This window comes from Pristiophorus japonicus, chromosome 10, assembly GCF_044704955.1.
Source record: "Pristiophorus japonicus isolate sPriJap1 chromosome 10, sPriJap1.hap1, whole genome shotgun sequence".
Classification (NCBI taxonomy): Eukaryota; Metazoa; Chordata; class Chondrichthyes; family Pristiophoridae; genus Pristiophorus; species Pristiophorus japonicus.
In genome coordinates, this window is record NC_091986.1 from 94676679 (window position 1) to 94693906 (window position 17228).

The 17228-nt window shown below is 48.6% G+C and overlaps 1 protein-coding gene across 9 annotated transcripts in view; it reads right to left on the reverse strand.

The window, feature by feature from the left end:
• Positions 1-17228, reverse strand: part of cep126 (centrosomal protein 126) — a 272751-nt gene that overhangs the window by 119905 nt on the left and 135618 nt on the right. The gene's annotated exons all lie outside the window — the stretch shown is intronic.

The window sequence follows — 17228 nt, forward strand, 5'->3', positions numbered from 1 at the left end:
AGTTGGAAACTAGAAGATTGGGAAAATTTTAAACAACAGTAAAGAATGACTAAGAAAGCAATAAAGAAAGGAAAGATAGATTACGAAAGTAAACTTGCGCAAAACATAAAAACAGATAGTAAAAGCTTTTACCGATATACAAAATGGAAAAGAGTGACTAAAATAAATGTTGGTCCCTTAGAAGATGAGAAGGGGGATTTAATAATGGGAAATGTGGAAATGGCTGAGACCTTAAACAATTATTTTGCTTCGGTCTTCACAGTGGAAGACACAAAAACCATGCCAAAAATTGCTGGTCACGGGAATATGGGAAGGGAGGACCTTGAGACAATCACTATCACTAGGGGGGTAGTGCTGGACAGGCTAATGGATCTCAAGGTAGAAAAGTCCCCTGGTCCTGATGAAATGCATCCCAGGGTATTAAAAGAGATGGCGGAAGTTATAGCAGATGCATTCGTTATAATCTACCAAAATTCTCTGGACTCTGGGGAGGTACCAGCGGATTGGAAAGCAGCTAATGTAACGCCTCTGTTTAAAAAAGGGGGCAGACAAAAGGCAGGTAACTATAGGCCATTTAGTTTAATATCTGTAGTGGGGAAAATGCTTGAAGCTATCATTAAGGAAGAAATAGCGGGACATCTAAATAGGAATAGTGCAATCAAGCAGACGCAACATGGATTCATGAAGGGGAAATCATGTTTAACTAATTTACTGGAATTCTTTGAGGATATAACAAGCATGGTGGATAGAGGTGTACCGATGGATGTGGTGCATTTAGATTTCCAAAAGGCATTCGATAAGGTGCCACACAAAAGGTTACTGCAGAAGACACGGAGTCAGAGGAAATGTATTAGCATGGATAGAGAATTGGCTGGCTAACAGAAAGCAGAGAGTCGGGATAAATGGGTCCTTTTCGGGTTGGAAATCGGTGGTTAGTGGTGTGCCACAGGGATCGGTGCTGGGACCACAACTGTTTACAATATACATATATGACCTGGAAGGGGGGACAGAGTGTAGTGTAACAAAATTTGCAGATGACACAAAGATTAGTGGGAAAGCGGGTTGTGTAGAGGACACAGAGAGGCTGCAAAGAGATTTAGATAGGTTAAGCGAATGGGCTAAGGTTTGGCAGATGAAATACAATGTCGGAAAATGTGAGGTCGTCCACCTTGGAAAAAAAAACAGTAAAAGGGAACATTATTTGAATGGGGAGAAATTACAACATGCTGCGGTGCAGAGGGACCTGGGGGTCCTTGTGCATGAAACTCTTTTGAGTTAAACTGCAAAAACATAAAACATGTATCCGTGCCACCCGACCTGGATGACACACACAAGACATTTACAAGGCCCCTTTTTTATTTATTTTTTTTGTGGTTTTTTTTTTTGGGGCACTAAAATCAAATTTTTCCTTTTTCCAGTGCCCCCTATAAAAGGAGAGGGGGACACTAAAAGCACCGGCAATTAAAACAAATTAAACTTTAAAACGTAAAATCAAATTAAAATTTGGTTGCCGGGCGTGATGATGCACTCCAGTCCCTCCGGTGCCCACCTCTCGCGGAAGGCCGCGAGCGTACCGGTGGACACCGCGTGCTCCATCTCCAAGGACACCCTGGACCGGATGTAAGAGCGGAAGAGAGGCAGGCAGTCAGGTTGAACGACCCCCTCGACCGCCCGCTGCCTGGACCGGCTGATGGCACCCTTGGCCGTGCCCAGGAGCAGTCCTACGAGGAGGCCTTCGGACCTACCCGCTCCCCTCCGCACAGGGTGCCCAAAGATCAGGAGAGTGGGACTGAAGTGCAGCCAGAATTTCAGGAGCAGCCCCTTCAAATAGTGGAACAGGGGCTGCAACCTTGTGCATTCAATAAAAACATGGAACACGGACTCCTCCAGACCGCAGAAATTGCAGGCGGCCTGGGAGTCCGTGAACCGGCTTAAAAATTTGTTGCACGGCACTGCTCCGTGCACCACCCTCCAGGCCAAGTCCCCGATGAATAGTGGGAGGACCCCTGCGTAGAGTGCCCTCCATCGGGGACCCCCGCCTCCTCCGGACGGCAAGATGGTACGCCATGGCGTGTCCGGACGGCCGGCGAGGATGGCAAAGTTGAGGGTGTGCAGGAGCAGCCCGTACAGGAAACCCCTCCGCGCGGAACTGAAAGGCACGGAGGGGATTTCCCGGAGGCGGCTCAAGTTGTGAGGCGCCGGCCCCCGAGGGAGGTTCCGGGGTTTGGCGCCGATGAGGAATTCCGTCCGGACGGGGGTCAGTTCGGACGGGATCTCCCCACGTGCTTGAGCCTCCTCGATGCACCTAACGGAGTCAGGGCCCAGAGCTGTTTTTAGCGACTCGATGGCATCGGCCGCGTGGCGGACGTTGGCAGAATTTAGGCGCCGCGCCAGCGTGTCTGGCGCCATCCAGCCCGCTCCTCCGCCATCGAGCAGGTCCCTGACCCTGGTCACCTCACCAGCCACAGCCCTCTCTTCCGACCGCCACATAAAGCCTCGGCCGTGGAGGTACGGATTCCCGAGCAGCGGCTCCTGCAGGACGGCCGCCACTCCAGCCGGCGGAGAGCTGCGCTTGGTGGAGACTTTGTTCCAGACCCTGATGAGTTCCCTGTAAAAGACAGGCAGCTCCCGGAGGGCGGTCCTGGCACCCCCCAAGTTCACAAACAGGAGCTGCGTGTCATAATTGAGGTCGAGCTGCTGGCGGAAGAAATACCTCGCCAGAGCACACCACCTAGGAGGGGGCTCGACGTAAAGGTATCTCTGCAGGGTCTGAAGACGGAAAGTCGCGAGCTGGGCGCTGATGCACACCAACGACTGACCGCCCTCCTCAAGCGGGAGACTCAAGACCGCGGCAGAGACCCAGTGCTTCCTGTTGTTCCAGAAGAAGTCCACCAGCTTCTTCTGTATCTTGGCGACAAACGCAGGGGGAGGGGTCAAAGTGACCAGCCGGTACCACAGCATTGCGGCCACCAGCTGGTTTATGACTAGCGCTCGACCCCTGTAGGACAGCACTCGGAGCAGTCCTGTCCAGCGCCCTAGGCGAGCGGCGACCTTGGCCTCCAGCTCCTGCTCCTTGTGCATGAATCCCAAAAAGTTAGTTTGCAGGTGCAGCAGGTAATCAGGAAGGCGAATGGAATGTTGGCCTTCATTGCGAGAGGGATGGAGTACAAAAGCAGGGAGGTCCTGCTGCAACTGTACAGGGTATTGGTGAGGCCGCACCTGGAGTACTGCGTGCAGGTTTGGTCACCTTACTTAAGGAAGGATATACTAGCTTTGGAGGGGGTACAGAGACGATTCACTCGGTTGATTCCGGAGATGAGGGGGTTACCTTATGATGATAGATTGAGTAGACTGGGTCTTTACTCATTAGAGTTCAGAAGAATGAGGGGTGATCTGATAGAAACATTTAAAATAATGAAAGGGATAGACAAGATAGAGGCAGAGAGGTTGTTTCCACTGGTCGGGGAGACTAGAACTAGGGGACACAGCCTCAAAATACGGGGGAGCCAATTTAAAACTAAGTTGAGAAGGAATTTCTTCTCCCAGAGGGTTGTGAATCTGTGGAATTCTCTGCCCAAGGAAGCAGTTGAGGCTAGCTCATTGAATGTATTCAAATCACAGATAGATAGATTTTTAACCAATAAGGGAATTCAGGGTTATGGGGAGCGGATGGGTAAGTGGAGCTGAGCTCACGGCCAGATCAGCCATGATCTTGTTGAGTGGCGGAGCAGCCTCGAGGGGCTAGATGGTCTACTCCTGTTCCTAATTCTTATGTTCTTATGTCCATGCTGCAATCAATCAGCCCGGCACTCTGCTTGAGTGCCGGGCTGTTGGCATGGCACCCCCGCTCTCTGGTAATCCATGGCGGCCTGTTTCATCCCTGTAGAGTTTGCAGCTTGGGCCCTTCCCTTTAACCTCCTACGCAGCTGCTTCCCATTCCCAACACGTCCGCCACACAACTGCCCCAGAAAGGAAGTGGAGTGCATTTTTTTGCGCTCCACTTCCTTTCGGGGGCGGTAACCGGAATTTTCTGAACAGGGCAGGACTTCCGCGCCTGACGCAAAATGTCCTGACTCCCAGATGTTACCGCCCCAAATGAGGCGCAACGGAATTTCACCCCCTATATATCAGCACAATCTGTAATTTCATGGCCCACCACATCTCTCACTCCTCCATCACCATTAAGGCAGAAGACCAAGCTCGGACAAATGGGGAGTGTTTAAAAGATACCAACAAAAGCACCAGGCATACCATAGAACGAGGTAACTGGTCTGACAATCAATGGTTAATGCCCCACCACATCCATTTGGAATGGTAGTGGGCAGTTAGGCAACCAACAAGACAAAAAGGGGCCAAAATTGCCCACCACTGGAAACGGGGCACACCTTCCCTGTTTCTCTTTCTTTACCGGCGCGGTGGATGCAGTGGCCTCTTGAGCCAAATTCCGCTCTTTGGCTTTTTCTTTTCCCCGGACTGGAAGTTGGTCATAATGGGGGTGGATGTGCGGCAGTAAGCGGAAGTTTGCAGTCTAGAGGGGCGGAAGTTGGGGGCGGGTGTAGTGTCTGCCGCGGTCAGTCATCAGCGTAGTGCTGATGACATCATCACAGTGCTGCGTCACCACGGCTCTCCCCTTCACTTAAAGGGGAGAGCCTGTGCGATTCTTTAAGTTCGGTCCACGAGGCCACAAGAGAGGGTTTTGGCCGGGCCAGCGGCCTGGCACCCAAGAGGAGGTGCCAGGCTGCCTGTTGGTGGCCCGGCCGAACCTGGGGGCATAATTGTCGGGCCTATATGGCAGTCGGCTGACAAAAAAAAACATGGCGGCAGTGGCAATAGGTCCTCGTCTTTAATGGGAGCTGCACCAACATTTTAAAAGGACTACAACCTTACTGCACCGGCAGAAAAAGCTGCTTTTGGCACCGCGCGGCAGGAGCAGAATTTTATTGGTGGAATTTTGCCATCGGGGGTTGGGGTAAGATCGGTGATGCATGCTCTTATGACGCACTTAGGACGGATCGGCAGCAGCTGAGCGGTAGTGGGGACTTCATACAGTTCCCAATGAGCAGGGACATCCAGAATGTGGGTTTGGCAGAATTTCAGGCTTCCCGAGGGTTCAAGGAGTCATTGACTGTACACACGTGGCCTTGCGAGCACCATTGGACAATGCAGAGGTATTCAGAAATGTGTAGCGTCTTGAGAGATGCTGCATATGTCCCCTGCTGCTCCTGGGAGGAGCCGGAGGCATAGAAGGCCAGCTCCACAGTCACCTTCACTGCGACGGGCAGCATAGTCGTGTGGCGCTGGAAGGCTGGAGGTCTGCCTGTCGGAGCTGGCATATCTCTGTCAGCACTTCCTTTCGGAAGCACAGTCGTCTCACACACTGCTCCTCAGAGAGCTGGAGGTATAAGCGTTGTTCCCTGTAAACACATCGGGGGTAAAGCCTCCTCCCTAGGTGTCTTTGGCCAGCAACCCTTCTTCTCGCTTGAAGCTGCCTGGCAATAGCAACCAGTATGACATGCTGGCGAACTAGTAATGCCCCCATTAAATTCTCACACTGACCTTGTAAGGCCACTGTAATTGCAGATAAAACTGCCGTTTGCAATTCAGAGCTTCATGCAACATACTGTGCGCAACCGTTGCAGTCAATGTGATCTGTGATGTAGGATCCTCCTCGCTCAATTTAAATACGCTGCCAATACTGCTTGTTGCAACCCTGGGAACGACGTTGTTTTTCAGATGTTTCCTGGGGCGAACTTTAAATGAGGCATAACGACTGAATTTTCCATTCGGGGCGCAAACGATTGCTTGACGATTCACGTCATGATGTCAGTCAAACTGGAGGGCGGGACGGTAAGTTTTTGCGCCACCGCAAATTGGGAGCCTAATTTACCGGACACCCGGCATTGCACCCAGAAACACCATTTAACGCCCCTCCGGGATGCAAACAGAAGCGCAAAAGAGCAGAAAATCCAGCCTCAAGGTTGCGAACAGTCTGGTTCAGCCTCTCAGTTTGTGGAGGGAACCAAAGACAATGGCTTTGGTCTTCCCAATATTTAGTTGGAGGAAATTTCTACTCATGTTGGACAAACAGTCTGACAATTTAAAGACAGTGGAGGGTCGAGAGAGGTGGTGGTGAGGTAGAGCAGGGTGTCGTCAACATACATGTGGAAACTAGTGGTGTGTTTTTGGATGATGTCGCCGAGGGGAGCATGTAGATCAGAAACAGGAGGGGGCCAAGGATAGATCCTCGGGGGACACCAGTGGTAGCGGAGAAAAGCCATTGTAGGTGATTCCCTGGGTAACTCACCAATAATATGTTCATCAATGCTCAGTTCATGTTCTGCCAGAACTACTTGGCTCCAGACCTTGATACAGATATGGTTGGATGAGTTGAACGCCAGAGGAGAGGATGAGTAACAACCCTTAACATTACGCAATTGACAGAATATGATACTGAGGAACCCTAGGAAAACTGAGATCAATGGTGATCAACTCCAGTTGGAGTCATACCTAACGCACAGGAAGATGATTATTGAAGGCTGATCATTGCAGGAGGCTTAACTAACTTCAGTTACTTCATCAATGACCTCTCTATTGGTAAGCATTGAGGCCGGAGTATCATGGCGGAGGTAAGCATCGGAGCCGGAGGATTGGGGGTGTGCGTTGGGGAGTTCAGGAAGGCGATTGAAGATTGAAGGCGGGGGGGGGGAAGAAAAGTCCAACCTCCTGACCTTTAACAGCACTATCACTGCCAAGCCCCCACCATCAATATCTTGGCCCTCACCACTGACCAGAAGCTTAGCTGCACCAGCCATATCAACACCATGGCTACAAGAGTAGGATATGCACTGGATTCTCTGTGATGCGTGGCCCATCACTAAGCTGGGAAACCACTAAGTTTCTTTTTATAAAATATTTCTAGTGCTACCCCCTCAATTATCCCAACTCACAGGTAAAAGTCCCAAAATACCATATAACATGGCAATTTATCAACTTAGTTACCATAAATCAGCAGTCCTTATAATGCATTGTGTGTTGCATAGTAGAACAATCCTCTAGCGTTTAAATTACACATCCTCTGACATATCGAGCAATGCTAAGGAAGGTCCATTATTTAGTTTTTTTTAAATGGTGCTTCTTGCATGCACTTCCTGTCACACTTCAGGTGTAACACAATGCATGATGCAAATATCACTTACTAAATTTGATCCACCTCAATTGAATATTTTTTTACACCTGACCATTTTATATGCAAACTTATTAATTGAATTTGACTTTATTCATTGTAATTTGGTCATATGGAAATTTTTAGAAAGAACATGGGAGAGCCAAAGTATTCATCTGCCATTTTTCTCCCACGGCTTCCTAACTAAACCCAGTAAAATATGCTAACATGTAAAAAGAATATTCTAACTTACCCAACTCCAGTCAGAAATATGTTGATTAAGTTGTGTCAGGGGCCTAGGACTCAAATTTAAGGCCCACTCTGAACTATCATGCACCATTCCAGCCCACTCTAACCTCAGTGCAATGGGCCACAGTTTCATCTTTTCCCCCATCACACCTGCTCCCAAGTTCCTCAGGCCTATTGGCAGTTTTAATTTGGTACTCAATACTACACAAGCTTATACATGTACTTAATTTGTTATTGTATACAAATTAGCAAGTATGGTTTACTTCCGCTAAAAACTGGCTTTAAGCCAAAAACGAGTCCAGAGGGGTGGAAAAGGCCTGGGTGGGATGCAGGAATGTCATGACAGAACTACAGTTTGGAGTTCCCAGTGCTGTCAGACCCTGGAACCCTCTGATAAATGCTACCACAACATGGGATCTCACTCCTCAGTGCTGCCAGATCCTGGGACCCAACCCCACCCAGTGATGACAGATCTCACTTCTATGAATCTTCAAAACTCCTCTATTGCTGCAAAGCTCCAAGATCATCCCTTAGTGCTGCTAAACATTATGGCCCCAAAAATGTATTTAACGTCCAGCATACCCCCACCATAACATTGGAGGGAGTCGGCCAAAATGGTTGGAAACTAGGCTGGTTTCAGGCCTAAATCCAGCGATTCAGATTATTTTGTGGGAGGCCTGCCTTTGGTGAAGGAGGAGCAGGGCCTGGAAAGGCAATTCCCTACATCGATAATTCTCACTTCCTCAACCATTATTGGGACTCAGCATAACTCGGTAGAGATATAGCCTGCTGAGCGATGGAAATAGGGCCTACTTGGGATCAAGATCTGAAACCTGGGAAAAAAAGTTAATTTTTAAAAATGTCAATACTGCTTTTTTACAAAAGGCAGTTGTTAGGTCTCACTTGTAGAAATTGAATAGAAAGTCTTCAATAGTCTTTCGAACTTTAAACCTTAAGGGCTCTATTTTCCTCTTTGCCGATTTTTTGGCGCCCAGGAGGATGTATGGCCGATTTTTTTGTGCCCGATTGCGGCGAAAAAAAATACAACTTTCGCCAAAGTAAAATTTAATTTCGGTGCTGTGGTACCCGAAGTTAAATCTGGGGGTGGAGTTTCAAGTGTGCGCCGAAAAGTCAGTGAGCATGCGCTGGAAAAAAAAAAGTTTTTCCACATAACGGGTGTGTCCGCACATCCACAGTGAACTTCCTGGTCTGGATCAAGAGCTTGTGAGAACATACTGGGATCGGAATTGGATCTGGACATTTAAATTTTAGCTGCAAAAGATGGATCCAAGGGAAGGGGAAGGGGAAGGAGAAGAACAAGGGGAAGGAAGGGCCAAGAGATTTCTAGCAGAAGAAATTGAGCCTGATAGACATCATTGAGAGGATGGGATGTGCTGGAGAACAAAAGAAGAATGGGACAAAAGAAACTGAAGCCCTGTCTACTAGCAAAACTTTGGGAACAAGTTGCAGAAGAGTTCAATGTAGTGGCCAATGCCCGAGAAGTGGCGTGCAGGTCAAAAAAAAGTGGCAGGACCTTGGCCAAGCAGTTACAGTAAGTAATATTTTTATTTATGCACTGCAATTATATTTCTGTGTGTGTGTGTGTTGTGTGTGTGTGTGTGTGTGGCCACCAGAGCAGAAGGACTCTCTCTTAAAAAGTTCTATTTTCATCTTTGCAGAGGACGGTGTCATAGATCAACCGAGAATGGTCAAAAACTGGAGGAGGTGCGCCAAGTAGGCTGCAACTAACAGCCATGGAACAGAGGATCGCAGATATGATTAAATCTCGCAAGAGAAGATCAACCACCAATGTGGACGCTGGACTCAGGTTACCAAGAGAGGGTAAGCCCTGCAAATTGCACAGTCTGGGTTGGCATCGTGGTGTTTGAAAAGAGCCTGCGCTGTGTGACCCACGTACTCATGTCACTCTGCCCCCTTTGGCCCCTCCACTGCTGCTAACCAAACATCTGCTCTGTTATGTTTGCAGATGTCGCGCATCAGGGAGAGACAGAAGCTGAAGCAGAAGATCAGGAAGCCATCAGTCCAGATATTCTTCATCAACTTCACGACGAGGATGAGCTGGATAATGAAGGGCAGCAGGAAGTCCCCAATAATGAGATGGATACATTGGAATTGGAGTTGGTGAACCCTCTGAAGACGCCAAGTTCTTTGCTGAATGATACAACTTTTCATGGGGTACAGTCGGAGGCTGCGGGTCCCAGTAGGTTGCAGCAAGCCATATCTGGGAGACGGCCGAGGAGGTTGGGAAGGAGAGCTGAATCTGAAATGCAGGATGCAGGGGACATAGGACAGATCATGGAAATAGGTACGGAGAGCATTGAGCTAATGAGATCGCTCTTGGACACCATGGGTGGAGTGAGGGTAGAATTAGCAGAACTGTCAGTAGAAGTAGCACCACTGTTTGGAGGAATGGGAACAGTGTCAGGACAGATGAGGGAGGGGATGTCGGAGATTAGAGCGAGAATGTCGGAGATTAGGGAGGGGAATGTCAGAGGCAGCTGATGCAGTGTCGGGACAGATTAGGGAGAGAACGTCGGAGTTAGCTGCTGCAATAAGTGGACACACCCAAGCTGTCATTGCCCAACAACAATTGGCAGCATCAACTGCTGACACTCACTTTCCAATCCCCAGACCAAAGTCAGGTAGTGTGACGGGGTTGATCCACAGGCTGAAGAAGAGTCCGAAGAGGAACCTGGGCCTTACACAATGCTGTCTGCTAGGTCTGTCCCTCTCCAACCCCACCAACAACACATGCGCCTTCACGCAGAAAACAGAAAAAAACTTGGGGTCGGGGTGTGGAAGCAGAATTCTGAGACAATAGGCACGGGTAGGGGTAGAGGTAACAATAGGGGCAAGAGGGGTGCACAGTGCTAAGGTCTTTGAATAAGAGGAGGAGAGATGGCTGCAGCTAGAGTTTGTTTGTTTGTTTGTTTGTTGCTGCTACTTGTTTTCTTCATTGAAAGGTTTACAGTTTGATACAAAATGTTTTATGAAAGTTTAGTAAAACTGTACAATGTTTAATAAACCTAATTATTTTTAAAATTTAAACAGAGTCCTGAGTTAAAGCAACATAAACCAACACAACATCGCGTACATTATCATGTACATTTTTTTTGAATTAAAGCAATATAAACCAACACAAACATCAGCAGGCCGGGGCCATTGGAGGGAGCAGTGTGCGGCAGCCCGGTCCGGAAATCGGCGCGTTCTCAGCCTGCAAGACCATCAGCAGGCCGGGGCCATTGGAAGGAGCAGTGTGCGATGGCCCGGCCCGGAAATCGGCGCGGTCTCAGCCTGCAAGACCATCAGCAGGCCGGGGTCATTGGAGGGAGCAGTGTGTGGTGGCCCAGCCAGGAAATCGGCGCGGTCTCAGCCTGCAAGACAATCAGCAGGCCGGGGCCATTGGAGGGAGCAACGTGCGGCGGCATACCACTGCGGGGAGCAGCATGTGCTGCTGCAGGAGGGCGACGGCTGCGAAGCCAGGTCACTGATTGCAATGCGGGCAGGCACAGCAGGAGGGGTGAAGGAGCGGCAAGAGTTTGTAGATGGAAGTGACCGGGGCCCAAGAGAGGCGTGAGTCTGGGGCCAAGAGGCGAGGGCCCAGGGGCAGCACGGGCCAGCCCACCCTTCGATATGTGTGCGCGCTCGGTCCGTGCAGCAGAGCTGGTCTCCAGTTAGTCTTGGGTAATCCTTGCCACTGGACCAAGACTTAGCTCTGTCAAGCCCGTGTGGTGGCTGGTGTGCAACGGCCAACACACGTTAAAAAAATCCAAGCAGAGGCATCTTCCACCCTCTAAGATGTAGTTCGGGATCTGGAATATTAGGTCCTTCATTGAAACACCTGTGAACTCATCCCTTTTTGGCGTGGAAGCAAGTCATCCTCGCTTCGAGGGACTGCCTATGATGATGTACATTATGTACATTATTTTTTCACACTAACAGGTGCAAAGAGTCAACACTGTCGGGCCGTTTAGTCTTCAGGCAGCAAAGCGATCACGGATTAGCCACTGACACAAATCTCTAGCTATGGCATGAGGTGTACGAGGCTGCCTCCTCCGCTGTTATCCTGCGGGTTGAGGTGGTGGCATGGGTTCGTCCTCCTCCTCCTGCTGCTGGTCCTCCTCATCCTCCTGCTGCTCCTCCTCCTCCTTGTTGTCAGCCTCCTCATCCTCCTCTTCCCTGCCCTTCTCTCCTCAGGTGGATCTTCAATGTCCAGTGCGTGGCACCTCATGATGACCAAGTTGTGCAGCTTGCAGCACACGACAGTGAACTGATCAACGTGGTGAGGGGCAAATTGCAGGTAGCCTCCAGAGTGATCCAGGCATCGGCAACACTGCTTCAGTATGCCAATTGTCCGCTCTATGATGCTCTGTGTCATTATGTGCGACATGTTGTACCGACGCTCTGGCTCAGTGCGGAAATTGCGCAGGCGGGTTATAAGCCAGGTGGTGAGCCCGTACCCTTTGTCCCCGAGCAACCAGCTGTGCCCTTCTGGCAGCTCCTGAAACATCGTAGATATAACGCTCTCACGTAGGATGCAAGCATCATGGATGCTACCTGGGTATTTGGCATCCATTGTCATGATCCAATGCAGATCGTCGCAGACGAGCTGGACATTTAGGGAATGGAACCCTTTCCTTTTGGTGATAAACCTCGGAATCATCCGAAGATGCTCCCAAGGCGATGTGGGTACAGTCGATCGCACCCTGTACCTTTGGGAAGCCAGCAATTCTGAGGAACCCCACAGCCCTATCTCGCATTGCCTGCGAGGTCATAGGGAAATTGATGAACTGGTCCCTTTTGGCATACAGTGCAGCAGTCACCTGATGAATGCAGCAATGTGTGGCTGCTGCAAGATGCAGCACATGTCACCAGTTGCTGCTTGAAATGAGCCAGAAGCATAGAAGGCAAGTGCTGCAGTGACCTTCACTTCCACGGGTAGGGCAGTCCTCCTGCCACTTCTTGGCTGTATGTCTGCCCTGACTAGCTGGTAGATCTCAGTGATGACATCCTTTCTAAATCGCAGCCTGCAAAGGCAGTCTGCCTCAGTCAGGTGTAGGTATGAGTGCCTGTCCCTGTAGATTTGATCAGGGTATGGCTTTCCTCCCCATTAATGCTCAAGCGATCTAGTTTCTGCGATGGTGGCTTTATATTATTCATTGCCTCTGCATGGCATGCATGTAAACCAACCTCACGACATGAGGCAAAGTAATATTTGCACCCATAAATATTATTCTTAATTTTGTTATTCGTGTTATTGTGAGACAGTACTTACTGAAGCACAGTACACACACCTTTGCTGGGTGATGCCCGAGTAGAACGGACCAAACCCTGGTCTGTGCGCATGTTTCTGTGACGCATCTCCATAGAAACCCTCGGTCTCGATGGAGATGCGACACACAGTGATTTATGGCACTAAGAGCCTTTGCCGAAATGCGTATGTTCAGTTGTGCGAACTGAATGCACAGTTCGGAGTGCATGCCGGCAGGATCACTCCCTCGGCCGGACAGAAACATGAGCTAGGTGCTTGTATTCCAACCTCCCCCCCCCCCCCCCCAACTACCAGGCTTCTTTACAAGCTGAGCCCGGTGGGGGGGCATGGGGGGGCGGGGGTGCGGGTGGGCGATGGGTGGAATCCAAGCACCGAGCTCTTGTGCTTGTGTCCGGCCGAGGGAGCAATCCTGCCGCCGGCCAATCGGCCGGCACTCACCGGACCCGTGCCTGAAGCCCTGTGAGCAGAGATTCAGTGGTTGGGGGAGGTGGCATCCAAGCGCTGAGCTCCTGTGCTTGTGCCCGGCCAAGGGAGCGATCCTGCTGCCAGCCAGCTGGCTCTACTCGGACCAGTGCCTGGAGCCCCATGAACTGAGATTCTGTGATGGGGTGGGGTGGAGTCGCAATTTGCACATTCTCAAAAACATTCTGTGGGAAAAATTAACCTTCCGAGTTATTTTCTGAGTTCCCTCTGCAAAAATCATCATGAATTTGTGTTTTAAATTGTCTTCTTCCCTTGCTCCAAAAACTCAGAAACATACTCAGCACCGATTTCCTTAAGTTAACGTAGGGTTTTTCTGATCAGTATTTAAAAAAGATCGTCTTGAAAAAAATCGGTGTTGGTGAAAATCGGTTAAAATGACCAGACCTGTGCCAAAAAATCTTGCATACAAAAAATTCAGCGCTGACAGTCTCCGCTGGCGTACAAATTGACGAAAGTTGCAAAATCACCACTGCTCTAAAAATAATCAGCAGATGCCAAAAAAATGACACCCAATGGTGGCGAAAATAAAGCCCTAAAAGTTAAGAAATTTCCTGTTTGCTAGTAACATAGAAACATAGAAAATAGCTGCAGGAGTAGACCATTCGGCCCTTTCAGCCAGCACCGCCATTCAATAAGATCATGGCTGATCATTCCCTCAGTACCCCTTTCCTGCTTTCTCTCCATACCCCTTGATTCCCTTAGCCGTAAGGGCCATATCTAACTCCTTCTTGAATATATCCAATGAATTGGCATCAACAACTCTCTGCAGCAGGGAATTCTATAGGTTAACAACTCTCTGAGTGAAGAAGTTTCTCCTCATCTCAGTCCTAAATGGCCTGCCCCTTATCCTAAGACGATGTCCCCTGGTTCTGGACTTCCCCAACATCGGGAACATTCTTCCTGCATCTAACCTGTCCAGTCCCATCAGAGTCTTATACGTTTCTATGAGATCCCCTCTCATCCTTCTAAACTCCAGTGAATAAAGGCCCCGTTGATCCAGTCTCTCCTCATATGACAGTCTAGCCATCCCGGGAATCAATCTGGTGAACCTTTGCTGCACTCCCTCAATAGCAAGAACGTCCTTCCTCAGATTAGGAGACCAAAACTGAACACAATATTCCAGGTGAGGCCTCACTAAGGCCCTGTACAGCTGCAGTAAGACCTCCCTGCTCCGATACTCAAATCCCCTAGCTATGAAGGCCAACATGCCATTTGCTTTCTTCACCGCCTGCTCTACCTGCATGCCCAGTTTCAGTGACTGATGAACCACGACACCCAGGTCTCGTTGGACCTTCCCTTTTCTGAATCTGCCGCCATCCAGATAATATTCTGCCTCCGTGTTTTTGCCCCCAAAATGGATAACCTCACATTTATCCACATTATACTGCATCTACCATGCATTTGCCCACTCACCTAACCTGTCCACGTCAACCTGCAGCCTCTTAGCGTCCTCCTCACAGCTCACAGCGCCACCCAGTTTAGTGTCATCCACAAACCTGGAGATATTACACTCAATTCCTTCATCTAAATCGTTAATGTATATTGTAAAGAGCTGGGGTCCCAGCACTGAGCCCTGCGGCACTTCACTAGTCACTGCCTGCCATTCTGAAAAGGACCCGTTTATCCTGACTCTCTGCTTCCTGTCTGCCAACCAGTTCTCTATCCACAACAGTACATTACCCCCAATACCATGTATTTTGATTTTGCACACCAATCTCTTGTGCAGGATCTTGTCAAAAGCCTTTTGAAAGTCCAAATACACCACATCCACTGGTTCTCCCTTGTACACTCTGCTAGTTACATCCTCAAAAAATTCCAGAAGATTCGTCAAGCATGATTTCCCTTTCATAAATCCATGCTGACTTGGTCCGATCCTGTCACTGCTTTCCAAATGTGCTGCTATTTCATCCTTAATGATTGATTCCAACATTTTCCCCACTGCTGATGTCAGGCTAACCGGTCTATAATTACCTGTTTTCTCTCTCCCTCCTTTTTTAAAAAGTGGTGTTACATTAGCTACCCTCCAGTCCATAGGAACTGATCCAGAGTCAATAGACTGTTGGAAAATGATCACCAATGCATCCACTATTTCTAGGGCCACTTCCTTAAGTACTCTAGGATGCAGACTATCAGGCCCCGGGGATCTATCGTCCTTCAATCCCATCAATTTCCCGAACACAATTTCCCACCAAATAAGGATATCCTTCAGTTCCTCCTTCTCACTAGACCTACTGTCCCCTAGTACAATCGGAAGGTTATTTGTGTCTTCCTTTCTGAAGACAGAACTGAAGTATTTGTTCAATTGGTCTGCCATTTCTTTGTTCCCCATTATAAATTCATCTGAATCCAACTGCAAGGAACCTACACTTGTTTTCATTAATCTTTTTCTCTTCAAATATTTATAGAAGCTTTTGCAGTCAGTTTTTATGTTCCCTGCAAGCTTCCTCTTGTACTCTATTTTCCCCCTCTTAATTAAACCCTTAGTCTTCCTCTGTTGAATTCTAAATTTCTCCCAGTCCTCAGGTTTGTTGCTTTTTCTAGCCAAATTATATGCCTCTTCCTTGGCTTTAACACTATCCTTAATTTCCCTTCTTAGCCATGGTTGAGCTATCTTCCTCGTTTTATTTTTACTCCAGACAGGGATATACAATTGCTGAAGTTCATCCATGTGATCTTTAAATGTTTGCCATTGCTTATCCACCATCAACCCTTTAAGTATCCTTTGCCAGTCTATTCAAGCCAATTCACACCTCATACCGTCGAAGTTACCTTTCCTTAAGTTCAGGACCCTAGTTTCCGAATTAACTGTGTCACTCTCCATCTTAATAAAGAATTCTACCATATTATGGTCACTTTTCCCCAAGGGGCCTCGCACAACAAGATTGCTAATTAGTCCCTTCTCATTACACATCACCCAGTCTAGGATGGCCAGCTCTCTAGTTGGTTCCTCGACATATTGGTCGAGGAAACCATCCCTAATACACTCCAGGAAATCCTCCTCCACCGCATTGCTACCAGTTTGGTTAGCCCAATCAATATGTAGATTAAAGTCGCCCATGATAACTGCTGTAGCTTTATTGCACACATCCCTTATTTCTTGTTTGATGCTGTCCCCAACCTCACTACTAGTGCTTGGTGGTCTGTACACAGCTCCCACTAGTGTTTTCTGCCCTTTGGAATTCCGCAGTTCCACCCATACCGATTCCATATCATCCAGGCTAATGTCTCTCCTTACTATTGCATTAATTTCCTCTTTAACCAGCAATGCCACCTCACCTCCTTTTCCTTTCTGTCTATCCTTCCTAAATGCTCAATACCCTTGGATGTTGAGTTCCCAGCCTTGGTCAATCTGGAGCCATGTCTCCGTGATGCCAATTACATCATACACGTTAACTGATATCTGCGCAGTTAATTCGTCCACTTTATTCTGAATACTCCCCGCCTTCAGGCTTGTCTTTTTAACACACTTTGCCCCTTTAAAATTTTTCTGTAATGTGGCCCTTTTTGTTTTTTGCCTTGGGTTTCTCTGCCCTCCACTTTTACTATTCTCCTTTCTATCTTTTGCTTCTGACTCCATTTTATTTCCCTCTGTCTCCCTGCATAGGTTCACATCCCCCTGCCATATTAGTTTAACTCCTCCCCAACAGCACTAGCAAACACTCCACCTCGGACATTGGTTCTGGTCCTGCCCAGGTGCAGACCGTCCGGTTTGTACTGGTCACACCTCCCCCAGAACCGGTTCCAATGTCCCAGGAATTTGAATCCCTCCCTTCTGCACCACTGCTGAAGTCACGTATTCATCTGAGCTATCCTGCAATTCCTACTCTGACTAGCATGTGGCACTGGTAGCAATCCTGAGATTACTACTTTTGAGGTCCTACTTTTTAATTTAACTCCTAGCTCCCTAAATTCGTCTCGTAGGACCTCATCCCGTTTTTTACCTATATCGTTGGTACCTCTATGCACCACGACAACTGGCTGTTCACCCTCCCTTTTCAGAATGTCCTGCACCCGCTCCGAGACATCCTTGACCCTTGCACC